Source organism: Echeneis naucrates, chromosome 14, assembly GCF_900963305.1.
Source record: "Echeneis naucrates chromosome 14, fEcheNa1.1, whole genome shotgun sequence".
NCBI lineage: Eukaryota > Metazoa > Chordata > Actinopteri > Carangiformes > Echeneidae > Echeneis > Echeneis naucrates.
In genome coordinates, this window is record NC_042524.1 from 1,611,186 (window position 1) to 1,632,301 (window position 21,116).

At 42.8% G+C, this 21,116-nt stretch overlaps 2 long non-coding RNA genes across 2 annotated transcripts; one reads left to right on the top strand and one right to left on the bottom strand.

Annotated features, from left to right (window-relative positions):
* Positions 1-2,539: 2,539 nt before the first annotated feature.
* Positions 2,540-3,259, top strand: LOC115054500 (uncharacterized). The gene is made up of 3 exons (XR_003841601.1): positions 2,540-2,674; positions 2,752-2,857; positions 3,120-3,259. It is a non-coding gene; the product is annotated as an uncharacterized LOC115054500 (long non-coding RNA).
* Positions 2,769-6,967, bottom strand: LOC115054499 (uncharacterized). The gene is made up of 4 exons (XR_003841600.1): positions 6,829-6,967; positions 5,557-5,674; positions 5,171-5,244; positions 2,769-4,936 (listed from the first exon to the last, which is right to left on the bottom strand). It is a non-coding gene; the product is annotated as an uncharacterized LOC115054499 (long non-coding RNA).
* Positions 6,968-21,116: the final 14,149 nt, after the last annotated feature.

Consider the following 21,116-nt stretch of genomic DNA (forward strand, 5'->3'; position numbering starts at 1 on the left):
GAGTATGTGTGAAGTTTGAAAAGCAAAGTTTCCATCTTTTAACTTCTCCCAAGTTCTTTCCTCACCTTGAATAGCTCAGTGATTTATTTTCCACCTGATAACACTGTTGCTCAGTGTTGCATGTTATGCCAAATATTAAAATTTCAGGCTTCAATTTCTCACAAATTCCATTTTTTTTTTTCTGTCGGGAAAGCAAAAAATATTTCAAATCAAGATCCAGATTTCAACTCTAGTGTTATGTAGTCACTCCTCTTTTAAAACGTTTCTATATTTGAGAGCTTATTTAGAAATCCAAGTCAGGTAAGTATATCCTTTTATCGCCGTCATCGCGCAGGCAGCTGTCAACCTGAATAAAATAAAAAAGGGACTATTTCACTGAACAATATAAATATATACTTGGAAAATAACAGCCAATTTATTTCACTTGGTTAATTTGACTTTTTGCTTTCTGACCCTGAGCGCACAGCGTCTGCACGTCGGGGCTTTATGACGTCACACCATCGCGACATTTTACTTTTTTGTTGTTGGCCGGTTTCTCACCACATATGAAGCATGCTGGTAAACCAAACGGAAGAAAACGAATCTTCCTCCGCAGCGTTAAATGTTCTGTTTTCTTCAGCAACGTTTCTCTTCTTGAATTCATCAATGTTTGACCTACCTGGAGCTGAACAAGTTAAATCGCACATAGGCGGCTGTGACGCATATTCTGAGCGACAAATATAACAAAAAAGAATTTTTTTATAATAACTATCACCAAAATGTAGAGTATGTAGAGTAATAGTTAAAAGACGAATATGATAAAATAAAAATTAATTAATTAATTAAATATTCATTATTTATTTTCCACCACACCTGTCCAAGGTAAATTAATGAATTTAATGTCAGATGAGTGTGCTGATAGTCGGTGACTCTGGATCAGATTAAATAAAAATCTGGATTGAAAATGTGCTTTATCTGCGGGAGGTTCATCACGTTGAGTGTGTAATGTGTTCACTGTTACCGGTGGGAGCTAAAGCTAGCTCGCTAATCGGCAAACTAGAGTTAGCTGACAGCAACATCACAAGATGGTGGCTGAGGCTGTTTCAGCTGAAAGGTGACCGTCGAGCTGGTACGTTTTCTGTGTTGTGTCACTGTGATGATTCACAGTTGTTTGTTTGTGTTTGTTTGTTTGTTTGTGTGTGTTTAATATTTAAAACACTCTACCCGCACTGTGTAGTCACTAATTAGATGCTAACCGCGAGCTAATTGCTAATTCATAGCTGAGAGCTAACAGCTTGTAAACAAGTCACAGTGATGATTCAGAGTTATTTAATTCCATGTTGAATATTTGAAACACTTAACACCCTTCCCATGCTGTATTTTATTTTATTTTATTTTATTATATTATATACCTTTTTGCACTTGAATAAAAGACAGCCGAAACCTAGCCAGTCTGTGTGAGCCGTCTTTCACATCAAGTCGCTTCTCATCCTGTTCTCCTGCTTGGTGAACACATATACTGACTTTTGTGTGATTATATTTGTGTTGTAAAAAAATGGGGGTTTCTGGTGTATGTGTAAAATTTGCATGTTTCAGTGTAAAATGCTAGTTAGATGCTAATCGCGAGCTAATTGCTAATTCACAACAAACAGACTTGTAAACGAGTCGCTGATGACTTTAGAGTTGTTTATTTGTGGGTTTAGTATTTTAATATATTTAATTATAATAGTTCTCCAGGACGTGTAGTCTATTTTAGTATCAAAACTTTTCTAAAGAGCTTGATAGTATTGTTTTGTTTGGGGGAGAAGACTGACTTCATTATTCAAGAACAGATGGACCGATTTACTTTTAATTTAAAAACAAAAAGAAAGACATCTAATAAGATTTTGAGTTGATATTTCAATTGTATTGTTGGCAGCTATTTGTGTTGCTGAATAAAAGGCAGCTCATTTATATTGAAACTGAAGAGAATTTTTCTCTATTTTATTATTTGTTATTTTTAGAGCTTATGTCACTCCAATGAAAGAACATATATTGAGTTGAACACACACATTTAATAGGAAGGTACGCTCCAGTCCATAAAATCTTTAGTTTCACTTCATTGGAATTTGGTAGCCATCTACTGCCAGACCCAGAATAAATTCCTGCTGAGTATATTTGCATCTGGTCTTATCTTTATTTGTTATTTAAAGAGGGACAGACAGCACAGGTTACTCGAAGCCACACACACACACTCGTTGTTGTTTGGATGAACACCGGCCGATAAAGTTCCAAGCGTGCTGCTTTAAACAGACCTGCTTACTGCAGGACTTGCAGAGCAAAGTGACATTTTCAGGTCAGTATGAAACTAGGAATGTACCAAAACCACAAAGCTGTTCTGTGGCTCATCGCAATAATTTGCTTTTTTATTCTGCATTTCTTTTTATAGTCGTAACTATTTCCATGTGTTCATCTTTGACTCTTGATTGGTTCTCAGTGTGAATAATAGTTAACACAGGCTTAGTTTTAGATGAGTGTCATATGACTTGTATCTTCTTCTTCTTCTTTTTTTTTTTTTTTTTTAAGGCCCTACAGGCGAAATCTTGCATTGCTTCAGTGTCCCAGGACTGGATGCACCCCTGCCTATCTGAAAGATCCATCGACAATGATTGGACAGGCTACATCTCCACTCCAACGGGATCTACCCTCAGATTGGGTAAAGGAAGTTAGACTCAATTTAATACAGCTCACTGGTGACCTTTAATCATTTATTAATCTATTTGTTGTTATTAGGAGAGCCTGTCATCCCTCTGGTCCAGCCATTCGCTGCATCACCTGTCAGAAGGACGTTCCCTCTTCACAGATGGAGCTGTGATGGGTATGAGAGAATCAGACAATGGTTTGTGCCATCACAGGTTGCTATAAGATTACGTATAACTTAAAAGTCAGTCAATTGAAAAATAACACCGGTAACATTATTAGATTCGAATTACAATTACTAACATGCAACTGGGTTAGATATTCTGTTAAATATTTAGCTACATATAGTGATATCTTCTGTACTAGAGTTTGAATGGATTTTATAAAACATTTTACTGTCCTTTCATGAACATCAAAGTGGTTGAGGATCAGGTCTGTAATGAGTCCTGTCTGTCTCTTAGGTCATGAGGGGGCAATGCACCCAATTAAACAGTTGAGAAAGGGACTGAAAGATGTGATGGTCTGAGGCCTGCTGATATTTAGGCCAGATGCTGTCACACTTCTTCGCCCCAAAATGGCTGAAATGCAGTTCACAACTCAGGTAAGTAAGTAATTAAGTTATATTTGTGGCTTTACTAGATAATTTTTTATGTATTTTAATTGAATGAAGTAGTTATTTTTCCATTTACCGAGAATGTAATCTGCATCTGAGTTGAACAGGAACTGAACGCAGACATTGGCTGGATGCCTGCGCCCTCAGCAGGGGTCCCCGGTGACGTCACACGGCGACCCTCCACTGACGCTTTTTCCCAGTGCACCAGCTGCAGTAGAGAGCTGTCCCAGCTGTCTTCTCAACCGGCTCGCAGAAGGGAGCAACCTCAAACATTTCAACCCTCACGTCACCGTTGTCTGAGGAGCAACACGGACTGCTCGACCGAGCCGAAGAACGCACTGCGGACACAAAGCGGATCTCTCTCTCCCTTTTTCTCCCTCACTCTGGAGGAACGGAGCAACAAAAGTAAGAGGCTTGTGTCTGGGCAGAGACAATTAGGATTGTGTATTTTGTCCTGCTGTATTTCCTTTATGTCCCATAAGTTGGAAACTTGATTGGTTCTTGGTTACATGTAGTTAGTAGTTGATGTGTGTCATTGGATAATCAAACTATAACAGCTGTTTATCCTGAGTGATGTTATTTTGAATAATTACTACTATGAATAAATTCTGTTATAATTGAATCTGTTGTTTGTGATTATTGTGGCTATAATTGTTGCTGGATTCTCCACAGTCTGTGCTCAAATTCACTCCTTTTTGTTAACATTCTGAGACTGTATATTGATTTTGATAATTTGGACATTGGTCCCTGGTAACAGGACAGTGCCCTGAAATTTACTAATTATCATAAACATTCTTAGATATCAATCATTGATTAATTGCCAATCTTCAAATTGCCCATACTTGTGCACAACAATAGATATGATCAATTTAATTAGGAAGAAATAAATAAATAAAAAGTCTTGAATCAATTTTGACTTGTAGCTTCATCAGGGAACCTTCCTATGTCCTCTACATGCTTTGAAATAATAAAACTGCCAGCACATTTCAAAATCTACATGGACTTTAAGGAAGCCGTTGTCTCTGCCATAAATAGTGCACACCCTGGATTCAGACTTGTTTGACATGTGTTTTCAGTTCAGGAACTTGTGGAGCTGTGCATAAAGCTCATTTACCAGCTCATAACAGTGAAAACTGCTGGACTGACGCAGTTTCTCCGTGAAGATGGAGGTCGATTCCATATTCTTCATAAACCTGAACGGAGGACAAGCATGATCTGGTACTTAAATATCTTGTGTCTGACACGTCAGACTAGTTTTAAGATTGTTATGCACAGTATGCACCATAGAAAGAACAACTCAGGTCGATCTTTGAAAGCCCGGGACTATATCCGATGTTTCACTTAAAGTAGGAAATTGTTTTCTCCCATAATTCCTTTGGGGAGACAGACCATTTTAAAAAGTGTTGCGTTGATCAAACCTCAGTTGGATCCTCCACAGGCACTTGCTCTCTGTATCTTCTCCAGAGTTGCTGTGATCACTGATTCGTTTCAAAAACACGAAATTTCCAAGCATTTCTGAAAGAGCTGAGGCTTAGCTGAATTAGTGGAAGGAAGATCTGATGTGGTTTGAAAAAAATGGACTTCACTGTCTGGATTCAGTGTTCCCTGATCTGAAAGAAGAGGTCCAGGGCATGTTCACAGACATCTCTCCACATCTTCTGTCTTCTGTGGGATAAAACCGACAAGGTTTTAATTTGTGTTTATTGTGTGAGCCTAGCTGCCCCCCCCCCCTCTATTACTGCCAGCCTCAGTCAGGTAGGTCACTAAACAACTGATGCCACCAATTCTGCCACGGACAACAAATCTCCACCTGTCAGGCAGTTGTGAACACACAAAAAGCACAACAATTCATAAGACGTCCATATAAACATGCATTGTTTATCTGCAAATATCACTGACCTTATGAGCTTATGGCTGCCATCTATATGCCATAAAGAGTTTGGGCCAGGAACAGAATACCGCGTAGACTCCCTCTGCATCATGGAACAAAAATACTCACAGAGTCACTTATTTTGAGGAAATAGTGGCATCATAATAACAGTGATGTGTGTAAAACAGTCAGCTGTTACAACACTAAACCATCACAGCTGTACCAAACTTCAGGAGGTTTCAGTGGATTGTTATTGGTTTGGCTTCAGGTACACAGCAAATGAAATGGCTGATGCATTACAAATGGAGAAACATACATGGAGGTTATTTTAATAATAGCTCGTCTTTATAAGTTCATATTTACAAAATGAATAGATTAAAGTACATTTAAAAAATGCTCACGCTATTATACTCACTTGGACCATTTTGTAAGTGACATCCAAACACCGGCTACAAGCTGATGCATGGACTTCTGAATGCAAGAGGTGTGTGTGTTCCAACTCATCACTCACAGCTGGACGGAGGTCGGTCTGTCTGCACAAACAAAACATCGACTAATGAGTCCTTCTTCTGAATCTCTCACTGTTGCACAATCACATTAGCTCAGAGTTGTACCAATAAGAAACTGGACCAGGTAGTTGGCTAGCACATGAGCCACGCAGTCTCTCTACAGCAGAGATCCCTGACCTGGGCTTTGGTGAAAGGCAAAAATCTACCTATTGAACAGCTATCACTGTTCTCCCAACTTCAGGCCGTTTATTTGTGCACTTCGGTGCAACATTCAAATTGATGCAGCAGAGAAAAGACCGTAATTAACTGAAAAAAGTTAAACTGAAAAATAAAAAGTCATTAGTACATAAAGTCAAAGATTTACAGAAAAGGTTTAAGAAGGATCCAAAGCCCTTTTCTGACGTTTCACTGCTGTAGTGCCATCTAGTGTTGAATGTTGAAGTAACATTTTATATTTCACATTTTATATTCTATAAGTTCTTCCCATTCTGGGTGGAAATTATCTTTTTTCCTTCTTACTCGAACCCTCTGCCATGCTAGCTAGCGTCTTTTTGATCATTTCCACAAATTTTTGGAAGCTAACTGAAAATGTTGTGTGAGGAGTTTGTGAACACTGAATACCTCATAACACAACAACACAACTTCAGCTTTTAAACACAAAAAACTATTTTCTATTTTCATTTGTTCTTGACATATCAACATTTAAATATTGGTCGTTTTCATTCACTTTCCAGATAAATCCAATGTGTTATTTAGATTTTAACCCTAACCCTACAATAGAAAGATAAAACAATCATAATAAGTTTGAACCTTTCCCTTCCTAATAAAACAACCACGGTAGATTAAATTGTCTAATGTTTCTAAAATTGGGACGTTTCCTCCTGCTGCGGGATAAAAGTTATTTGTAGTCAAACTATTTTGTAGTTTTGAGCTTCTTCTTCGTTGGTTTTTGGACTCCGGAGTAACCGCAGTAATTCACATCATCCTCAACAGCGCCCCCTGAATTATGACCCCGGAAACACGGATTGTTGGATAATCTGGGTCGGATTTATTTCTGTGATCTCGGAGAGCTGCAGGTAAAGTCTCAAACACTGACACTATCTTAGCAGGTTTATTATTCAGTCTTCGACGGGTGTCCGATGATTTCCTTCAAAATACGATCATCCTAAATTTCCCACCTGGAGACGCTCCATGTGATCTGGACCAGCAGGTCCTGGCTCCGGTCCTGGCTCCGGTTCTGGCTCCTGTCCTGGTTCCAGGTTCTGGATAGGTTCTAAATAGGTTCTAAAGTATCTCACCAACTCGCTGTGAAGTTCTTGGAGGTTCTTCTGCTTCCGGAGCCGCCATCTTACGAAAGACTCCAGACCAAAGCAATGGATTTGATTAGATCGGCGTTAGCCCCGCCCACCGGCTTTGATGGGTGAGGTTGACAGGTTAAATTAGGACAATGAAATAACAAAATACAGCGAAATATTTTTTTTTTACATTAAACGAATATTTTTTCAGTAATTAGTGCCACATTTATGGATTAATTCAAATTAATGACATAATGGAGTATTTAATTGTGGCACTTTCCATTCTACATAAGTACAGACATAAAAACACAAGGAAAACAATTTGTAAGAACAGAAATTAGTGCAAAAAATGCCTAAATGATTTACAATTCATTGGGCCTTGGTGCAAACAGTTCAGTCACAGCGCTGAAGGGGCGCTTGGATTTTGCAGCCTTTGCAGAGTAAAGCTTGATTACTTTGCAGCAAAAGTTGAGGCTGGATGAAACTTTTCTTTCTTTTTTGTCAACATATCTGAAAAACTGGTGAAAAAGCAGAGACGTGGGAAGTGAGTTCGCAGTTCAGTTTTTTTGTTTTTTGGGGTTTTTGTTTTTGCAGCTTTTAAGAATTTTGAAGTAAACACGACTGTTTACCAGCCGCCAGCCAAATTCTGCAAATATTCAAGCGTCCCCTCGTCTCTCTGTGTATTAATTATTTAGACCACTTAAGCATCGACTGTTTTACTTTTACAAGTTATCACCTTCCATCTTGAGTCTCACCTCTCCGCGCCACTCTGTCTAAAAATGGAACAGCAGCATATTGGCGAGAGTGGGCGAGAGCGGGCAGCGTTCCTGCTCCTGCTGGCCTCGGCATCAGCCACATCACGCTGCATTTAAAAAAAACAAACAACTTTTGTAATTGAAACTAATTGGATCTCTATTGGATTTGGGATTTGGCGCTTTTCTCGGGTGAATTTGACAATTTGAGGTGGGCGGCGGCACCTCCTGTGAAGCTCCCTGAATTTACCGTCGCTCTGTGAGAACTGAGGCCGAGGCATGAGCCATGAAAATCAATAAAGAGCTCCTGCTGAGGACGCAGACGAGTTTTTGTCTTTTTTGTTTTCTTTCTGTGTTTAATTCAGCGAAAACTCTGACTGCTTTGATCAGCGCTTTTAAAAACCTCAATGCCGTCAGAAAGAATCTCACTTGTTTTGAAACGCACACTGTTGATTTCTGGTGAGCAGCTGTAAAATAGGAGACAATGAGAACAACAGCAACACCATATCTCTAAGTTATCACCTTCGGACAAACATAATTCAGCTGGAAGCAACATGAAATGCTATTTTGATGTTGTCCCGCTTCCTCAGTAAAGTGTAATGAACTGGAAGTGAATTGTGCAGCTTGGCAGTGAGCTCGGATTAATCACATTATGGGGACAGTCACACGTCCCCGAGTTGGATATAGAATGAAGTCATTCATCCGGCGTTATGACTTTGTTTGTAGTCAATCTTCGAGCGGCGGATGGCCGATCGTTGTCATCATTCATCGAAGGGAAGAGACTGCCCTTCTGCGAGGAAACAAGCCTGGCAACAGGTTACTTTGACCTCGCCGTTGGGTTTCGTTGCTAGACGACACCTGGTGGTTGAGACTGGTGCTCCAGTCCCACATTGCAAAGAAGCAGGTAGAGCTGGTGGCTCGAAGTGAAAGTTTTTAGGTCTACTCTTCCGACAGAACGGCTCGTAACAACTGCACGTCTGTGATGGCACGAGAATGAACTCCAGAAGGAGTCCGTGATATCGTTCACGGGTTTCTGTAGGGACATCTTTTTATTTACTGGAAAATTGTGTTTGGTTTGCAGAGGAGGAAGCCTGAGTGAAGCTGGCGAGCAAATCTCAGCCACCCTGACGGACTGTGACACCTGAAAAGCTTTATTTTTTTATTTTTCAATCAGCAGTAACTCAAAAATCAACAATAAATATGTAGGTTATGAGCGATGCCTTGTGGGAAGAACATTCAGTTCTCAACATTCCCTTTTTGAACCATTTCTCCTGGATGAATCCAGTCAGACCTTTTCTCCCTGCAGAGCAGATATAAAGAGGACAGAGTCTGTTCACCGACGGAGCTCTGAAGTCTTTAGCTCGGTGACCTAGTTGTGTAAAGCACCAGGAGGGTAAACGCTCCCAAACCACATCCAGACTTGCCTCAGTCTGCTTGTTAAGCCGCGGTGGCCGGCGGGAAAGACGAGTCAGCGGGGACACGCTGTGACTGCTCCTTCTGACTCAGGAGGACACTTACTGCTCAAAAAGAGGACGCGTTGGACAGATCAGCGTGTCGCCGTGACAGCTTGACGGCGGCCATGTGCGATGTGTGATTGGGCGTGTGTGGGGGGGGGGCAAAGTGAGTGGCTGCCTGCAGGGCGGCTGATTTATTCAGATACCTTTGCATCGCCTGAGTGAGTCTGAAGGGCCACAGAACACTGAAACAAAGACTCTGGTTGTCATTTTTTGGGATTTCTGCCACTCTCGTGTCTGGGGAAATAAAAGCCTAAATTGTGGCGGTGGATTCTGAAACAGTCCTCACGCATACAAATACTCTTCCCTGCATGGCAGCAGCACAGTTCATGTTCTCTCTGATGAAACCCAGAGAGACGTCGCCCCCTGATCCTGTCAACCATGTCCAGCAGCAGCAGCAGAGGATGATGATGATGACGGGGAGGAGGATGGAGGAGGATGGAGGCTGCTCCCCGCTCATGCAGCTCTGAGCTGATCTGCTAGCTGTGCGTTTGAAGGAGTGCCATGTCCTCCGCTGGGGAACCTCGAGCTTCTCATAAAACTCACTGCAGAGAAAGAACGACTAAAAGAGGAGAGAGATTTAGCTTAGGTTACAGTCCTGCTACCACATAATCCTCTTTGTTTTCTTCTTTCCCTTCCCAGTATACTTATTATAGGCTTCGTTCACACAGGGCCAATTTAGTAAGTCTGGGATTTTAAGGGTTCTTTTAGATTCTCATCCAATCTGAAGGAAAGACAAGGATGAAAGGAGAGAAATGGGAAACAAAAGAAGCAGAGCCGCACGGTGTGTTCTATTCAGCCAGAGATCTGCTGCAGATTGGGCTCGGTCAGGTGACCAGAGTGAATCTTAATGAAGAAACTGTGTCCGCTGGTGTAGAAATCTGATTAGATTAGAGGAGCAAAAAAAAAAAAAAAAGAAAACAGCCCTCGGCGCAGGATGAAGAGACAAATAAATCGAATGTGGTGGTTTGTTTCCTTCTCTCTGGGTGAAAAAATCAGAGGTTAATCATTTGTGCTGCTGGAAAAATAAAATAAAACGTATTTCAGACACGGCGAAGTGTGCGAGGACGATGAGCGCTGTTGTCATGTAGGATGCATCCTGCAGACACCCGAGCACAAGTCAAGGGTGAGACACGACACGGAGCTTTGATCTGAACGTGAGATGCTGCTTCTCAAAGTCGAACATCAAAGCTGCAAAGTGAACAATCTTTCAATCTGCACTTCATTTCAGTAAAACAGCAGAGTGAGAGATTCATCTCAAACTGGCGAACTTCAGCTGAGCAGATGCTCTTCACCCAAAATGAAATAATTCAGGCTGAAATCTGAGGAGAGTTTCTAACACAAGTTCATCTGTTTGCATTTTCAGGCAGAGTTTTTCTGCCGAGAGCAGATGGAGATTGGTGGAGGTAACGACATGAGCAGCACGTTAGCACGCCACCTCCCGAAGAAGAAAAGACGTGATGGGACGACAAACCTAAAGCCGAACCTGAAACCTTTCCAGCAATACTCATTTTGGCTATTCATATCTTAAACTGATAATATCAGCCTAAATTAGATTCTTGATTTTTAAAATGTAATCATATTTTAACTACTGATTTTATCTTATCTATTGTTCTTATTTCTTTCTTCTTTGTTCAACCTTTAATCATGCTACGTAAAGCACTTTGAATCACCTTGTTGTCGAATTGTGCTTTACAAATAAATTTGCCTTGCCTAAATTTGTTTAATTCTCGTCTCATTATTTTATTTATTCCAGCAATGATCTTCTGTCTTCACGAGTCTTTAGGTGAAAATGGCACTGACATTCAGAACAGACAAAACTGACGATGGAAACGGTTCGTCCTCTGCGGTCGTTGTGGCAAAGTCTGCTTTCCTAAATAAGGTGAAAAAAATTGAAATGAGTAATATATTCTGGCGGTGCGATGGCCCTGCACCGGCATTGTAATGACTGCAAAGATTGGCAGGTGCAGGCGCTCAGCGCATGAATAATCTGTGGAAAGCAGGTTTGAGCGAGGCCGCTCCTCCACAGGAACACCAAACCTGGACCGCCTGGGACGGGAGTCGGGCCGCTGCTGAGATGCTAATTGGACTTTGTCTACTGTCCAGTCGTCGTCTTATGTGGGAGGATCAAGGCCTCAATCACAGCAGATTGGTGGCATGTGGGAGAGGTGGGGCTGATAATGATGCAGTTTTTTTTTGTTTGTTTGTTTTTTTTAAAGGGAGGAAGACGATGGGAAACCAAAGTGCCGAGTGACAGACAAACAATAAAAGTGCAGTGAATCCAGAACAATGAAAGCCATTTGTCAGAATAAAAATATATATCTAATTCAAAAACAAAAAGCTAAATCAGAATGGAATCCAACCAAATATCTGTTTTCAACAGTTGGGATTTCTGCCTTCCTGGACAATGTGAATATTTCAAACATCCAGCCATCGGACCATTAAAGTTCAAATCTCCTTTTAAACTCGACCAATTGTTTGTTTATGTGATTTATTTTATGTGTGTTCGGAGGCAGATAACCATCGAGGCGGATAAACAGCACCTGTCTGATTCAATCCACGCTGGACAGACCGCAGACTCATCCCAATAATCACCATAAGCCCAAACACACATTTCTGCTCTGGTAGTCCACGTGAACGCCATTAAAGGTACGACACACTCGCACACACATGCTGCACAAACGTTACTCTCACGCCCGTTGAATACAAAACACACCTCTATGGTTCTATTATTTCTGCAGTGAAGGGAGACTTCTAATCATCTCTTGGGATCACAGTGAAGCCGCCGTCGACTGCTGAGGCCTCTTCACGTCAGAAAAGCAACACACCCCCCTGAGGCACGAGCCTCCCAGCGACAGGCGGGCTGGCGGGAAAATGCCTCTGATTAAGACACTGATTTCCTCTTTTCCTTGCAGCTTAAACATCGCAGGTATAAAACGGAGGTTTGCATGTTGTCCTCGTGCCCGTGTTGCTTCGTCCAAACACACGGTCCAAAGACTGGAACGCTGATTCAAATTTCCCTGAAGATGGAGCTGACATATGGAGACAGAGACATTTCCATCCTGGAAGTACCCAGTTCCCTCCTGACGTCCGCTGGGATAAACATTTTCTTTCCCGGGAATCTGACATCGACACGACTCTGACCGGCTGAAAAACGAGCTTTAGCACCTTCCTCCGCAGAACCAAGTTCAAGCACTTTTCTAACACAGCCATCTGTCCCGATTATCTCTGCTGGTCCCTAAAGGCCCGCAGCTGATCCCAAATAGTCAGTTCAGAATAATAGAAAAGATTGCGATCGTGGTTTAAGGATGAATAAAAACTCTTCGTCCACCTCGACACCCTCCCAGAGCGCTTCATTTACAGGACTTGCTAAACTAGCCGGTGGTCTCACAGAACCAACTCACGGGTCATTCCAAAGTTATTTGTAAAAGCCGGCGAACTTCCTTGTCTTGTGTCCGATAAATGTCCAGCGTCGGCTTCCTTTGGGGCAAAAAACTGCCGAGAAAGGTGACGGCTGAGCACCAAGGAGGAGGGAAAGTTGGAAAGGAGGAAGTAAAGGTCGGGGAGGGAAGTATGGACGCATCGCGAGCAGACCGGCAGCTCAGCAGAACAGAACTGCAGTAGCCGTTTGAACCGGCGACCCAGAATAATCCATTTAACCGCATGACTGGGTGAAGATGGATCCTGCTTTCCTTCCCCTTTCCTCCTTAATGCAGATCTCATATCAGTGTGCATATCAGTAGTTAGTGTTATCATAAAGTGCAGCTCGACTTCAGGGCTCAACGCTCATCAATTTTCATGGATTTTTAAAGCGACAGCGCTGCAAAACTGATGCTTTTTCATGGGTCTCCGGAGGTTTTGTGTGATTAGAAGAGCTCCAGCTTTCGACTCACTGATCACAGAAGAGGCTTTTTTCTTCTTCTATTCGGGGGGGGGGGGGGGGGGGGGGGGGGGGTTGCAGGTTTGAATCTGTGAGCTGCAGGAATTTCAGGAACAAGCGACAACTCGCTCTCCCGGTAATTATTCCATCCAAAGCTTCATTTAATTTCAGCACACGTTAGTGAACGCAGAATAAAATGAGAAGGAGTGCTGCGGCTTCACATAATCAAATCACGATACATTTATTCAGGTGTGTCTTGTTCATTAGCGCCTTGGAGGATGATGGCGGTTCCTGTTGAATCCCCCGTCGTTAGTGCTGCATTATCACTGAGGTGTGTAAATATATGTAAGGTGGAGTTGTGGGTCAAGACACTTGTATGCATATTTATTCATGCGGTGAAATTCTTCCTCCACAAAAACTGAAGCAGAGAATGTGACCAGAAGAAACAATGTTTGGAGGAGTGGAAGCCGGATCTGACCTGTTCTGGAGTCTGCTGACCCTGAAGAGCAGCTGAATGTTTCCGCCATCATTTGTTGCCCAGCAGCGGGAGGACATTTCCTTTACGTGGAAAAGAAAGATGAAATTTGGACTGAATTCATTCATTCATCTTCGCTGGGAGACCGGAGCCAATCCCAGCTCGCTCTGGGTGAGGGGCGGGGTCACCCTGGACAGGTCTCCAGGCCGGGATCAGCGCTAACCACCCTGCCACGTGCTGCCCAGAACTGAACTGAAGTCAGTAATTTACTATCAAGTTCATTATCAACAAACTTGATCCGATGTCGAGAAATTAGTCGAATACAGATTCTAATTTCGTCAGAGAAAGTACAACAGGGAAATGAACGCAAAGAGCAGAAACTGTTGAGAGATGATTTCCCTAATTGAACTTTTTGCTTTATTGAATAATTTAACCGCTTTGATGACTGAGTGAAATCAAATTAAAGACCCTCCCCTTTGATGAAAATCACCATCTGGAGGGGGCTTTAGTCCGCAAAAGCCAACCGCTGAACTTCTGCTCGCAAACCCGGAGAGCCTGCACCTCCTCTGCTCCGGGGCAGCTGGTTCTGGATCCGATAAGCTCAAACAGCTGCGTCTGTATTTCAAATACCAACAACGCCGAATTCACCTCTAAAACTATCAATGATGATGTCGGTTGGAGATGTAAAACCCCAGCAGCTCCGTCCTCCACACTTCAGAGCAGACTGGATTAAAACGAGACGTACTTCATCCTGCTGTAATTTCTGAAATGAATTCAAACTTATATTTATGGCCGAGTGAGCAAAGTGAGCCGACTGAATTGAAATCATTCAATAGAAAATGTAACGAATCATTAAAATCTGCAGAGGAAGGAAGAAAAGCTGGCTCAGATACAACTACACACGTGAAGTACGCAGTGACAACAATTAGACAAAGACGTGAATGCTGAAGGCTGAAGGTTTGAATCAGCCCACTGAATTTGGTCCAAAAGCATGTACTATCATTTTCTGTCGGGTGTGTTACTCTCATAACTCGTCACACAACTGCAGCTGCTGCCAGACTACACAAAGTTGGTGTACGAAAAGTTTTGTGCAAAATAACCCACCTAAAAATTGGCTTTCACAATGTTAGAGCAACCGTGTCAGAATGAATAAATGACGTGGCACGAAAATGGAAAAAACAGTGTCCGTCATCGTTTTCCATGTGGGCAGAATGATAATAAGCATGACAAAATGATTTCAGACCCGTTGTCGGAGCACTTCGGGGGTCTCTCCCGGGATTTGTTTACCTCGAGTAGCTCTGAAACTACAAAGCAGCAGGCAGGTCAGATCAGGCAGGTAATAATTTGAGCGGTCGGCGCCTAAAGCAGCTGTTCTACATGATGGCTTTCCCCCGGTGGCGAAAAAGCAGCTCCTTCCTAATATCAGCGTGGAGGATTTCACAAAGCACATCAAAGCAGCACAACAGACTGCGTGTCTCCGGGAGTCGGGGCTTCCTGAGTGTGTTTGTGGTTTGAGTCCATCTATCGTTCAGCTCCAGCTGCGTCGGCTATAATCAGGAGTGTTTGGATTAAATTGGATCTCAGCCGTAACATTATGACCACTGACAGCTGAAGACGCTGTAGTTATGGCATATGTTTTCCTCTTTCACGGGATCCAACCTTTTCCAGGACTTCCAGGATCATCTGGATTGGACCTTCCAGGTGGTTTGAAGTCTCATCCTGGACTAGAGACACATTTGGCGTTCATGACAACATTGACGCCTGTTTCACTCCTCGTCGGTCGCACAACAACAACAACAACCACAAATATTTGCTGACTCATTTGGAGCACAGATCAGGAAACTGATTCCGTCTGAACACTTCATCCTGAAAGCCAGGACACGCCGACAACAAGAATTACAGCTTCATTTCAAGGCTGGTTTGTATTTTTAAAGATTTTTTAGGACTCCTACCTTTTGTTGTTTTTTTTTGCCGGTCTGTGCACCCTTTCACGTCCCTGATTTAGCAGCAGATGCGCAGTTTGGAAACGCTGAGCAGAATTACAGGAGGAGGCTCTTCAGGCACAGACTCCCTTTGGAGGACGCTCACGGCCTGCAGGAATGAATCAGTGTTCACACATCAGTGGAACAAAGCTTTTAGCGTGGAGTGTCTGAGGTAAAGCCGGCACGCTGTTACATTTTCTTGGGCCAAGCTTGATTTTACTTTTTGAATTATACTTTCCTTCCACTCTTTCTCTGCAGAGTGATGTTTGAGCATCACATATTGGTCAAGCTTTATGAAGTACGATGGAGCACAAAGCCAAATCCGTGATGACCTCGCCGATTCTCTCGGGGAGGAACGGGATCGAATTCCCTGCAGCGGCTTCCAGAGCGTTTTGAAAAGCCACCGTGGAACAGCAGAGTGTGATACTATCACAGTAAAATGGCACATTTCGAGAACTTCTTTGGCTTCCACTGCCAGATGAAGATTCACAGCTGAGCTGCTGTGTTTCCAGTCCAGACCGGAGTCTCCTGATCAGGTTTTAATCAGTTTCAGGAAGAATCAGGAAGACAAAACCTGAGAGAGAGGCTCAGACTCCTGGAGCTTCGGTCTGAGGGACTGGTCCCGACGCCCCACACAGTTTCCAGGTCTCAGGATTTGAGGCACCGACTCCTCAGACTGTAAATGAACGTCACCTTCGGATCTATTTTAGTTTTGTGCTGCTGCCAACCAAACTTTTCAAAGTTAATTCACATTTGCCAAAACAAGTTTCTTTTCCCGTCTTAACTGTATCTGACAGCTCAGCTGGTTGGTTAACGGACAGAGAAGCCCGATGGAGTTCTTTTTTAGCTGGTGAGGCTGCAGAAACCTTGTTGTGTAGAAGCACAGCTTTTATTTTACACCTTGTGCGTTCATAAAAACACAATCTCTGTCTGTTTTTGTGGAACAGGATGTACATTTGTTCTGTGAACACCATCCGTCCTGTTCAATCTCCGACTGTGACGGATCACGAACGTTGATGTAAATTCACCCAGTTTGGGTCTTTTTGTCCAACTTGCTTCACGGCGACATTGTTGTGTTTATTTTTAGCAGTCAAAGCGGCAGCAGCTTGAGATTCAGGCGGCGTCTGAGCAGCTCATTTTTTTCGCGTTTAGGATTTGTCTGGAAAGCTAAATTTGCTGTGTGCTGGTGTGTTGACTCTTCCCCACATTACACACCGATAACAGCTCGCTGTGTGTTCATTCTAACTGGAGACAGAAAAACGTTTCATATTTTCTGGAGGAATCACAATTTTTCTGATACTTTTTGCGCTTTGCTGCAACACTTTATTCGCTCTTCTTCATGGAATCCAACATTTTTCCATTTCGTTGTGGGGCTAATAAGCCGCCTCAAAGAGCAGGAGGTGGGGAGAGGGGGGGTCGATAACTTGACAGAAGGTGGAGAAGAAAAGCGAGGTGTCCTCCAGCTGAGGTGATTGAATCTGACTTATTTTATTACGAGTCCTGGCATCTTGTTCCGAGGCGCCGCAGGCCCTTTCACCTCAACTCCTGCAAGACAAACAACATCTACCTGCGCGCGCTGATAAGCTGCTCTAACCTAAACCTTCAATCACCCCACCCTTTCCTCAAGTTTGAGTCAAATCAAATGTTCTCTCCTGCTGCTGCAAGACTGCTGTAAACTGTTCAGTTTGATTGAAGTTATTTTTTTAACGGAGCAAAGTGTTTGTCGGAATGAGAAGAATCGTTCGATTGACTCGATGCAAACAGCGATCTGGCTCAAAGGTTTTCATGTCTGAGATGTGTAGTTTAAAAATAACAGGCAGGAAGTAACTGGGTTAAACTGAAAGGCTTCTGTAGGATGAGACACAAAGGTGGAGCACGACACATGTAAGCAGGCGGTTCTGTCATTAAAAGTCAAACTTCTCAGCCTGATATCTTTTCACGTTTCCTTGGAGGTGGAGGACTCTCGCCGACTGAATGTGCTGTTCTTCCAGCGATGGGACATCATCATGTATCGCTCCAACACAAGAAAAGCATGTAGGAGGAAAATTTAACTGATTGTATCTAAAGTCAACACAGGGCCACATTCTGCCTTCGAAAAAATAAACTACAGGTGCTAATAAAATACATGAAACACAACTGCAGCCTCTGATCATATAAGTCATCTGGTTTGGAGAGAGCTAACTCTAATCTGACTGATGAAACACGCTGCTGTCTTTAAATTACTAAACACAAACTTTTTTCTGAAACTAAAGAAAATTTTTGCTTCTGTTTTAGCAGCGGGACCAAAAACTGTATTGACATCTGGATCAAAACGTCTGAAATGAGCCTCCGTGTTTTCCCTGATTGCAAGTAACTTCACTTTTGCGACGATGGAAAAGTAAATTTCTGCCAATTGTGTAAACACTGATTCTGCTGCTCTTTGTGAAACTTGGCAGGAACGCTCAACTCCTTTGGCGATAAATCCATCCACATAACGCCGTCTTGTTGTCGTGGATGTTGTTGTTTTTTTAATGAGCTCGGACGTTATGAATCACGCCATCGGCTTTATTTATGAAATGCCAGTTGCACTCACGCAGATGGATGGATAGGTTTAATTTTTAGGCCTTGGCAGCAGGATGTAGGCCTGAACCTGAACCTTCTGGGTAATAATTCAGTCTGGCTGCTGACAGCCGCAGACAGATCCTTTGATTTTCACCTGGTTTCATTTCCCCCTGTTCATTTTCCAATTAGCCAAGCTGAGGTCCACCTGCACTGTGACAATGGCCGTAAATTATTTCTGCTTTCCATCCAATATATCACAGCAAATGAACAGTTGGAGCAGAGACCGATAATTCACCGAGCGGTTCCAACAAGCAGAATCAGTACGAAACGGAAAATAACAAAACACAACCGTCCTTTAGTTTCTGATCAACATAAATACAGGAGCCAGTAAAATAATAAGCAGCAACTCATCGCAGCGTTTCTGTGAGTGAATGAATGATGAATGGATGAGGCACATAAAGAGAAGACAGTCAAAGGCAGGAAGTAATGAAATGATTCTGCATTTCGAAAAGAAGAATTTATCTGCAGGATTTTTACTCTTCAGTGCATTTTTGCTTTTATTTCTTGTCAGGGCAATTCAGAGAAAAAGGAAATGGGACAGAAGGGGTCGGATCCAGGACCCGTCAGAGTGATCCTGAAGTCACGGCTGTCAGGTCGCCCCCTTTGAAACACTTTAGGGGGTTTACGTTTCAGGACATCTGATGTTGAAACACCCGAAACACAATCAAATAGTCCCGGAAATGATCTCCAGAATAAGATGCATTTGAGCCCAAATGAGCTGTGAATGTCGTTACTCATACAGGTGGAACTGTCGCTGATCGGCACCATCGCTTCATCTGCAACTTTTCCAGCCGCCTGCTGAAATAAGACGGACGTGATTGATCTGTGCTGCAGATATCGCAGTTGCAGCGGCGACCATCTGTCTGACGGCGGAGGACGAGCAGGAGAGGAGCTTCTAATGAGGCAGAAAAACAGTGACGGAGCGCAGGTCGTGTGGACTGACCCCAGGAAGGACGCATGGAGCAACCTCCATCTGGACTCCATCCCTCCGCCCGGCAGCTGCTCACCTGGAAATCTCCATCTGCTGGTGGAGACTTGCATTCAGAGCTTTTATGGCAGGAATCCACCTTCGTTCACCTTCGGCAGCTACAGCGCGGCCCTCTGGGTCATCTCAGGTCAAAGAGCATTCAGCATTATTCTCATTCCTTCATCTTCTTCCTCTGATCTGTTTCCAGGTCACAGGGGGCGCTGCAGCCAATCCCAGCTCACTCTGGTGGAGGGGGCGGGGTCACCCTGGACAGGCCACCTGTCCATCACAGAGACAGAGACCAACAAACACTCACACAAAGCATTAGTGTGTATTAGTGTGTAGTCCTTTGTCTTTCTAATTGCATTTGTGGGTGAAGATGTTGAGACCCTGCTCACTCCTGTTGTGTTGTTTTATTGTGCGACATCCAAACAGCAGGAGTTGCACACCATCGAAGCACCGCAGCCTAAATAATGGAAGACATAATAAGTCTCAACCAAAGCTCCACTGGCATTTTTATATTTAGTTGGGGAAAATAAAATCTGCAATATAATTTTTTTTCTTTACACAACATTCAGCCCTCGTGGGTGAATGGATGATGATAAATTTCATTGCTCCGAGACACAAGTTCTGGCTGTCTTCCATTCTCCAGAGTTAGTTAGTGTGGCCGAAAATAAATAAGACAAACACGCGGATGAAAATCTAATTTCTGAATTACTATTTGTGAAACCATCATAAATATTAAATTAGTCTGAAAGACACGGACGCATAATCCAACTGTTTACTCCCATTATTCTTATTCAATCTGCGTTCAGTTAAAGGCACTTTGGTGGATTATTCTGCAAGAGATCATCCGTCCCCTTAAAAACTACACAAACAGAAGCAGGAGACGCAAAGAAACACTTTGTGTGCAAGAGCAGGAAGTTTATAAATGTGTTTACAAGTCAAATGAGGACCCTCGCTCGCCGTCCTGCAGCAGATAAGAGGGTACATCAGCTCAGTGACACTTTAAGGTGGAAATGTTTGGAGGGATTCCAAACCCAGTGTGACATGAAATGAGAGACATTTTTAAAATGAGTCGACCAAACACGGCTGTTTGCGTTACACTTTCTTTTTCGTTATCTCTGCCGGATTGTTGGACAAAAAAAAAAAAAAAAAATCCCAGAAATGAAACAGGTGATAAATTATTCACGTCCTCCTTTAATGAGACACATTACTGATATGTTGTTTACAGTGGCGGTTCTGGCATGTTTTAGAGGAGATTGTGTCCGTGTGCGGTTTTCTTGTGGATGTTTGCACGAGTCAAGAAAGCAAACATGTCTGGAAGTAGATATTCCAAACAGTGTGTGCAGAGGTGATTTACCGCTCTGCAGACTGAGGGGGGTAAACACTTGGTGCTTTTAATAACACAGTTAGACGCCGTGTGTTTGTTTCACTCGTTTCAAGTCTTCCTCAATATAACATGAAGATGTGGCTCCAAATCTGACCAGTAATGTGAACCATAATATGCTAAACCGATTTTTCATTTTCTCAACTTCATGAACCTCCTGCCTTCACACACACGAGACAAAAACGTCACGCAGGTTTGTGTTGTTGTTTCTTTTATTTGAATATCTTGCTGCTTAAAGCTTCAGGAAATAAAGGAAGCAGCTGCAGCGCTGAGCTCAGAAGATATCCAAGATGAGAAAAAGGAAAAAAACTTGGCGAGCTCTGATAATCTGCCGAGAGGGAAGATGAACAATTATTGTTTAAGCTCTCAATCGAAAGTGCATGAAAAAGAGACGAAGGTAAAGGAACACCCAGAGGAGACTTTTATTTTACCCAAAACTTAACCAAGTAGCTTCAGTTCCTGAACCTAAAGCATGAGTTCGAGGTTATGTCGCTCTCTGGCAGGATGAAATTAAACAACGCGTGTTGTGACTCAGCTGGATTTTGCTGACTTTCGCGATGCAAATGTTAAAAAAAAAAAAAAAAAAACAACCATTTCACATCATTATACA